This window comes from Cygnus olor, chromosome 2, assembly GCF_009769625.2.
Source record: "Cygnus olor isolate bCygOlo1 chromosome 2, bCygOlo1.pri.v2, whole genome shotgun sequence".
Classification (NCBI taxonomy): domain Eukaryota; kingdom Metazoa; phylum Chordata; class Aves; order Anseriformes; family Anatidae; genus Cygnus; species Cygnus olor.
Window position 1 is genome coordinate 18,189,428 of NC_049170.1, and position 9,276 is coordinate 18,198,703.

The following is a 9,276-nucleotide window of genomic DNA, read 5'->3' on the forward strand; positions in this document are numbered from 1 at the left end:
ACCTAAAGTAGATACTATAATCTCATTTTAGACCTAGCCAAAACAATCAAAAAAACAATTCACCAGACCAGGTTGGTATCTACCTTAGAATGAGAAGAGTCACTCTCCAGATTCCATTGATTATACTGGCTAAATCTTCATTGTCTGCAGGAGGAACCCAGTTATCTAGATTCAGATGTAAATGGTAGGCAAAATGAATCATATCCTACCCGACTGCTGGAAACAAAGAGTTACAGTTTAAGAACTGATTAAAAGATTATCAACTCCATGCTATAGTCAAGGAAGCAGCAAACCAGTCATGTCTCATCACCTGAAAGTTGCTAGTCTTAGACATTGTCTGATAATGCTCAGAACCAAGCAAACGTGGAACCCAACAACTGAACATCGAATTAATGTAAATGCAGAAATGAATGGTTACTTTACAGTATCTGGAGGCAAGGAGGTTGATAAATTAAGCTTAATCTCAAACAATGTATTTCCTGAGCACAATTCAAAGTACATACATTAATCTTACGGCTGCTCAAGGAAGAATTTGATCCACTTCTGGGGGCACCTTTTAGTGCTCATTCTCTGAAGAGCCAAGTAACTGCTTCTTCTGTTTCTAATACACACTTTTTCCTCTTCTGACTGTTATCCAGCAACACCTTTCCCATCTAAGCAAGACAACCTTCAGAGAAACTTGATGCCTCTGGACTCCTTGACCTTGGTAAAACTTCTACACACAATAGAGGAACAGCACTGGGTGGTATTGGTACCTGATCTCCTATTGATAAATGCATACTGGGTGTCCACACTGACATTTCATCTGCTGATTATTATTCAGCTGATCTTGACATTTGACTTGCAGCAGACTGGACTGGCCAGCCCTGCTCACAGGTGGCTCCACCTCTTCACTCCCTGAATGCTCTCAAAGGGTGCTGCTGGAAGATGTCTACATCAGCTTCCACATCGGTTTTCCTCCATTCCCCTCCTACCACTGACAGTAATGGTCCAACTCTGTGTTGGGGCTTACAGTTCTCAGGAAGGTCCATCAGGAGAGGCTTTTTGAAGCAACAGGATGTAAAATCAACATGAGCTCTAAGCACTCAATTCTACCTTCATGCCTAGGGCCTGCCCACTGGGTGACAATCCGACTTCAGAGTTCAAACAGGCTGGCAGTACAGGTTTCCAGTGTTTTGAAGCCAGCCACCAGATACAAAAGAACATGGAAACAAAGTACTAAATTTAATTATTGTATTACGAAGTCAATTTTAAAAGCTGTTATACTGAAAACGAATGAGAGCTAAAAGATTTTCACGGCAATTGTCATCCAACAGAATATGTTTATCCAGGGGCATTACAATTATGAAGACAAGATTAATAACAGAAGGGGGAACAGTGTCATTACCAAATTGTATTTGGACCTTGTGCCACCAGAAGTAATGAGCTGACACTGGCGATCCATGAACTGAATTGCACCCCGTTCATTTTGCAGCTCCAGAAGAGAACAATTTTTCAATGACTCCACACTCGATCAATATATTAGCAGAGAACTTAACTTCCAAAGCTAAAGCATCACTTAATTTTCCTCTTTTAACACAGGAAAACTTTATAAGGCCGTAAAAAAAAAAAAAAAAATACAGCGTGATCATGCTCACTCCCCATTTCCTCAAAACTCCTAACAATAGAGCAGCCCACACCTCCACACACACACACACACCGACGGACGGACCCGGCCCGGGGAGAGCCCCGGCCCGGAGAGCCGACGTAGGGAGGCACCAGCCCGACCCCCCGCAGGACCCTCCGGGGGTCCGGGCCGCCATGTCGGGGGGCCGGGCCACCCCGAAGTCGCGTAGCGCGGCGGTGCCGCACCGCACCTCCCTCACAGCCGGGTTCCCCAGCGGCCCCGTGCCCCCGCTGCTCTCTGCCCGCCGCTCCCGTGCCGAGGGGCTGGGGTTACCCGCAGCGAAGCCTCCGGTCCCCGCCGAGCCAGCCCCGCTGAGGGGGCTGGGGCCGCGCCTCCTCCGCCGGCCCTGCCTCGGCTTCGCTCTCCTCCTGGCTGCCCCGGCCCCGCCGCGGGGTCAGCGGCGGATGAGCGGTTTGCCCCGGTAATCCCCGCAAGCAAAGCCGGGGAGGCTCGGCCCGCCCCGGGCAGGGCGCGGCGAGGGGCGCAGGGGCGGCTTGGCCCGGCTCGGCTCGGCTCGGCCCGGCCCGGCCCGGCCCGGCCCGGCCCGGCCTCCCTAACGGGGGTCGCCCCGACCCGGGTGTACCGCAGTGTATCAGGGCTGCCACCGCCGAGTGGGACTGGCCCGCGTCCACGTTAGGGTCACAGCCTCAGGGTCCTGATCCACCAAACCGGCTGCACCTGACAGCCACAAAACACCGATAAAGTTTGCAGACTTGGTAGGGGTGAACTGCAAACCCCAATACTGGGTCTGCTGACAGCCTCGCTGTCCTGTGCGAACGTAATAAACTTAGTGGTCCACTAAAATAACTAAGGTCAGGTGTGCGCACTGGGTACATCCTATCAGCTGTTGCATGGGATGAATACACAATAGCAGTGCAACATTAATAAGTGAGAGCAGTGTGAAGTTGCTAGATGAAGCACTTGAAAGTTAGGAAATGACTGAAATTTTATCAGTACAGCTCTTATGAGACAGTCTTTAATTATGTTGTGCTTATTTTCTTTGGAGAAGCCCTGCAACATCCACTGCAAAGAAGCCAAACTCACCAGCTCAGCAGGCTGTCTTCTACTTCCCCTTATATTAGCACCATGGAACATGTGACTCCATAGGAGACTTGTGCTGTCATAATTAATTTATCTCCTATTTTTCTAATAATATTTGAACCAGTTGGTTGTTTTCAGATAGCTCTGACAGTGGTGACGTTGTTTCAGAGTTGTCAAGCTTCTCAGTCTTTCATGAAAGCACAGCAGAAACAACGTAGTTCATGGATGGCCTTAGCATGTGAATACATCAGTTATGGGAAAGGCTGCTCATCCCAACCCAGACATCAAAGAAGTCACATGAACAAGCAGCCTTATAAATTCCTCAGTGTAGGAAAATCATCAACAGAAACATCTGTATTCTTAAACTCCAGAGCTAACCATCCACGAGACATATCTGTAAGGACAAGAGGGGTGGTCCTTAACTGCCTTCATCAAAACACTACTTCTTTACTATATTGCATGAAAATTATTAACATTTTTAGCCTGTGTTCAGCATTATGCAGGCAGAAATTTATGAGGGAAAGTTTAAGGTGCCATTGCCTTTATTAATGCCTTTCATTGCTGGCTGCTCAGTCTCTTCACAAACTTACCTCCTCCCTCGATTAAGACTATAAAAATACAATATGAATTTCCTGGTTTTATAATGTCGTTTTACTGATCGGGGTTGGAATCACTAGCGGAATATGGCCTCAGTTGTAAAAACAACCATATCTTTTAGGCCTGAATTACTATGTGAACAGCATTTATGCAAAGCCTTTTTTCAGCCTCCCCCCCCCCCCCCCCAAGCAAAGCTCTTGCTGATTTTAGTTGTGATTATGAGTAGCTAGCACCCACTGCCTTTGAGCCGTGTGTCTGGTGGGATGGCAGGTCACATGAGTGACTGCATAATCCTCTGATCATGCAGAAGCTTGACCCGAGTGCACCAATAAACAAGTAAGTGAACAAAGCTAAAATTCTCTCAGTGGAAATCCAGGTACAAAAAAGGGATGGTGCATGCTCACACCTCTCCATGCATCTGAATGGTCTGGAGCTAGGAGCCAAGAAGCCCATAAACACAGTTTTAGGAACCAGGAAAGAAAATAACTTCAGTGATCAATTCATACATCCTCTTCCACTTCTAATAGTGCTGGCTGAAAACAAAAATTGCCCATAGTGAGCCTTGTCTGCTTCTCAGTATCCATGTGCTGATGTTACTTTCTCCTAGCTATGAAAACTTGAAATTCCCTATGAACACTCCCTCTTCTGACAAAAGGGCCTAAAATTCAAAAATGCACTGCATGACTCAGATAACTGAGTACATTTGGACTGACATGTCACACACATTTTGGTCTTCTGCATTGACTAACTGCTCAGGTGAAGTGTGCCGTGAAACTTCCCAAAACTAGTGTATATTTCATCTGATGATCCTAAATATAAATAATGACAGCCCGTTGCTGCAGGAAGAGTGCTAGTTTAAACCAGTAAGTCACGAACAACTTCTGAAGGTTATAAAGGTAGGCACTGTCCAAACAAACAGGGAGTTTCAGCTCTTAGTGAATGACAACATACATGTTAAGTAGCCATTGTTTGTACTTGAAAACATAGGCATGAATCGATTAAGTGATGCTCAGTGTCATGCAGCCCATTGACATTTCTCCTTTTCCTTTATAGTTTTTCTTCTTTCTTCATCTCAATATGCCTTGGCTATTACCCGTCTTTTTCCCCATAATTGATGTCTTTGCTTTTCTCTAAGACTTCCAGATGAGTCTTCAGAGTACTGAGTGAATATGGGTATGTGGTCCCTGTCCCATTAAACAAATTTTAAATAATTAAGGGCAAGTATTGTATTGTGTACTGGCAATATCTAATTATGTATTGGAAGATACATTAAATGTGATAATCTCCAGCTGTACTCAGTGTGACATTAAGTTGTGTTTAATGCTGTGAGAAAGCACCCATACTATGCTATCTTTTTAATACATCATAGTTAGATTGGTTTCAGACTCTCTCCTTGCCTTTCAACATAGTTTTCAACCGCATAAGAAATATTGCAGGTATAAGTCTGAAATTCGTTTTAAAATTAATTTGTGGACAATGTAAAAGCAATACGAACAGATGCACTTTCAGAGGGCATCACACTATACAGTTGCTTACAGAATACATCTTACTCTTTGTTGTAATACAACAGACCAAAAGCATACTTTAGTAAAGCGGACCTTTTTTAATTCAGAACTGTTAACTCAGACTTTCAGGCTCCTAGAAGCTTCTGATGAAGAGAGAGAGAGAAAAGATGCTTGCTACACAAGTACAAGTTTAAAAAAAGCCCTTGCTACACATGCCGAAATACATACAGGATGCTATGCTGGGCACTGTGGACCACCTACAAAAGGAGGTCCTCCTGCCTCTGGGCTCCAAGTTCTGGGCAGAGCTCAGCCATGTGTGACTTAAAGCATGTTCAGCTTGTGTGACTTACAGCATGTTCCCTCTTTTCATCTATTTTCTTTTCTTTATAACTGAGCCTCTAATACTGTTCTACCCCTGAGGAGGTCTTTTGATGCCTAATTACATACATATGCAAATAAAAAGTGATACAAAAAAAGATCAGCAGATACATAAATGATAACTTAAGAAAATAAACTAGCATGTTTAGCTAGCAGAAGAGAGACTACCAATACAAGAATTAAAGAACTTACCTCTCTGGGGAACTGCTTTTTGACCTCTCTGGCTGCTTAACTGAGCTCAGTCTGGAGTAAATATGAGGAACTCCTCCCCTTTTGGTGTTTATTACAGAGAAACAATACTTCTTGTGACACCTGAGTAAATGTCCTCTAGGAAAACCACCACATTGTCTGTCTATATATCGCTTATTATCCCTTTGATCATAAATACCATCCACAATAGTGAATTACCAAGCATGCCCAAAAGTGTCAGTTATTATTGAATGCATAGTTTTCTCTGAAGCAACCCTAAGCTTTCCAGATATTTTCTTTAGTTTATCAAAAGAGCTCTGTAACCTCTTTCGAAGGTCTTAAGATGCGTGATCCTTGTAATCACATTTGAAGGGCTGGTTATCTCAGGAGATTGTTAATAGGATACAAAACCTCTCACATCCAACCCAGATCAGCAAAGATGAAAAGTGTGACTATTTAACAGCTCTTATACATCCTGCGAGTTAGCCTAGTTCCTAGTGGAGAAATGCCTGTGTTTCTTTAAGTTTATAGCCTTTTTAACTGCATTTGTAATACAGAAGATTTGGCAAACGGGAAAATAATTAAAAGCTCAGTGGTAATTAATGAATCCAATTAAAACAGCAATCAAAAGAATTTTCAAATTTGTCGCTCCAAAACTATCTCCACAATACAAACAAGCACAGGTAAATGTTAGAGTAATCAAAAAGCAGGCATTGCTGAAGAGTAGAAGTGATTTAGGAAACTGAGAGTTCCTCACTGAAATTTCTCTGTATCAGCCTCTGTCATTAGATCCAGGAGCTGCATGCCTAGCACAGAAGTATTTCCTTTGAATGGTGATAGCTTAACTCACGTTTATTGATCCACATCTACTGGGGGTGGTGAGGAATGCAAAGAAACATATGCAAGGTATTTTGTTGAAAGTTCACAGCTCCTTCTATTGCTCAGGGTTTGAGGTAGCAAAGTTTTAGCATTTTGCAGATACTGTTTTTGATCTAAGAAAGTTCTAAGTCAGACACAATTTGAATTCATATCTGAAATTCAATTTCAAAAATGCTCTTAATTTTATTTTTATTTTTTATAAGTCAAATATCAAGAAAAAGATATTGGAAAATTTGGAATATAAAACCTTCCATACTTGTTCTGAAATCACAGGAGAAAAAGAGGACAAGTGATAACTGCAGAGAGGATTTATGCTACAAAATGGCTTCTAATGTCAGTAGTTACTTACTGAGTACACTTATCCCTTCCTTGGAACTCACTGATCACCAAAATAACCTTAAAGGATTTTGATTACGTATGGTGATGTGAACTAGTAAGAAGAAAGCAGGATATTTGAGGATTGCTGCTTTCTGGATATCTGCATGTAATGTGAAATACTGATCTTGGAAACAGTAAAAAGTTAGGATTTGCAGTTATAATACTGCCATTTCCAAGTGTGCAAACAACAGATTCCTCAGAGTCATAAAGCTGGCTTGAAAATTATAGGATTAAAAAACTAAACTAAGCAATAAGCACCAGTCATGCGGTCATAGGGGTCATGTGGGTTGTGTTGTTAATACAGCAGTTCCCATATTAACTGCTTAGAGATTTTAGGCTTGGTGTTTTATACTTTTTGCAAAATATTTTTGAATCAGTTGTACAGTGAGTCTCAGTGCTCAGACATCCAAGTTCTATCCTTTATATCCTGGTTTAGCAGCACCCATGTTATGCACAATCCAAGTAAACAAAAATATATAATATGAAAACTGTATTTCCTTACAGCTGCCCTTCTCCATGGCCCCTGAGGATTGAGGTAATCAGCAGTCTGAGATTAAGAAAATATCCATGAAACAAATATCATCGTTTGCAGTATTAAACACAAACACACTTTGCTACATAAATAGGACAGGAAAATAATGAAGTACAGATCAGCATCAATGTATCAATAATTCAAGCAATTAAATTAGTGTTTGGTATATACATCTAGTTATCTTCTGTGCAGTTCTGGTATGTACTTACAGGAGAGTTGAAGAGACCTTTAGCTAAAAAAACAAACAAACAAACAAAAAGGGCACAATATTTTTAGAAGATTATTTATACTTTTCCCACAAATTAAAATAAGACCTAAAACTGAAAGGTTCTTCGGAGTAGAGGCTTCTACTTAATATACACCTGTACAGCATCTAATATTCAGCCTCTTGAGTTTGTTGCGTACCATGTGCTACCTTTAACCATGTATATTAATGGAGTGAATAGATATTTTTCATATCAGATTATAAAAGAAGGCTCAGTACTGAGCAAATATGACTTCTCTTCTGACTCTATATGAGAATGCATGTAAAGGAGAGAAATTCAGTCTTGATCAGTAGCCAGAGCACATATACAGGAAGTTCCCCATGGGATCCACCTAAGCAGTAGGTCTCCATATCACTTGCCCACTTTTCTTCTACCTGATATGATTTTTTATTTCAATCAGCATCGTCTAGTGACAGAAGATTCTGTATGTTCAAAATTCCCTGCAATACCCATCACAATTATTAAAAGTTAGATTTCTTACAACTTTCCTCAAGACTGAATCAGTTCCTGTAGCTTTAGCAAGAGTCACAGGATACCAGTTCTTTAATCTGTTGATTAAGCAGACATTGAGGTTTCCATTTGGAAAAAAAAAGCTTCTAATCCTCATAATATGTAAGAAACCTGGAAAATGAAATCTAAATGTATAGGGTAGAAAAGAAAGATAGCATGAAAAATTTCATGAGTTTTATTTTGCATGTCTTCATTTTTAATATCATATTTTTTAAAGCCAATACCATGATTTTGAAGGGTTCTGACTTGTGAGGTTTGCAAATTTGAGGATGGAAGTACTCAAATTATACATAATATGGTAAATACTTCCAGTGGATACACAGAATGTCTCAAACGTTCTTTTTCTACTCATTTTTTCCCTATTTTACACAATTTCACACATACCAGGAACTTTCTGTCAGTCTAGATCTTCCTCCCTGTGGTGCCAAAGGTAACAAGCACATTGCTAGACTTACACCACAAATCCACACCATGTTGGTCCCAAACATTTGCAAAATAACAAATAAATAAATAAACCTTTGACAATTTTCAGGCACTATAAGAAAGAGACAGGTTGGTTGTATCACACCAGTCCCTAATGAACAACGACAACATAATCTGAGAATAGCCTGAAAAGTTTGCTTTGAAGTTTTTCTACATTATTCTGAGGTACTATTATGAATTCCTCAGCTTCTTAATCCAGAGGCACATCACAAATGATGCATATAAACAGTTTTCTATTTGCGAGTCTGTCATTAATCTCTGGGGATGTTCCAAAGATAGCCTTCAGAGGATTTGGATTTGTCTTCTTTTTCTTTTTAATCCTGTTAGGGGGTGTAGTAAACAGTGACACAAACATAATTACATTTTGAAGGGGGCCCATGCCTAGTTATGCGAATGGAACACAAACATTTGCAGCTCCTATTTCCTGCTCTGTAATTTGCTATCTTTCTGATTTCTCCTTTCTGCTTGATTGTAAACACATTTGAAAAATCCTACTTATTTTGGAAAAAATGCAGATATAGGGGAAAAAAAAAAAAGAAAAGGTGGAAAGCTCTTTGCCATCCCGATTCCTGTTTTGTTTTGTATTGTTTTGTATTGGTTTAACCATGCTTGTGTCCCAGTGCTCTACCAGTTAACTGTATGCAGCATTTCCAACACTTCCACACCCTGAACAACCAGAAGGCCTTGTCATCTCGGCTGAGAGCAGGAACTGCAGGAATGATTGAGGCCCTGGAGCATGTCCAGAGAAGGGCTACGAAGCTGGTGAAGGGCCTGGAACATAAGTCCTGTGAGGAGCGGCTGAGGGAACTGGAGTTGTTTAGTCTGGGGAAGAGAAGACTTGAGGGAGACCTT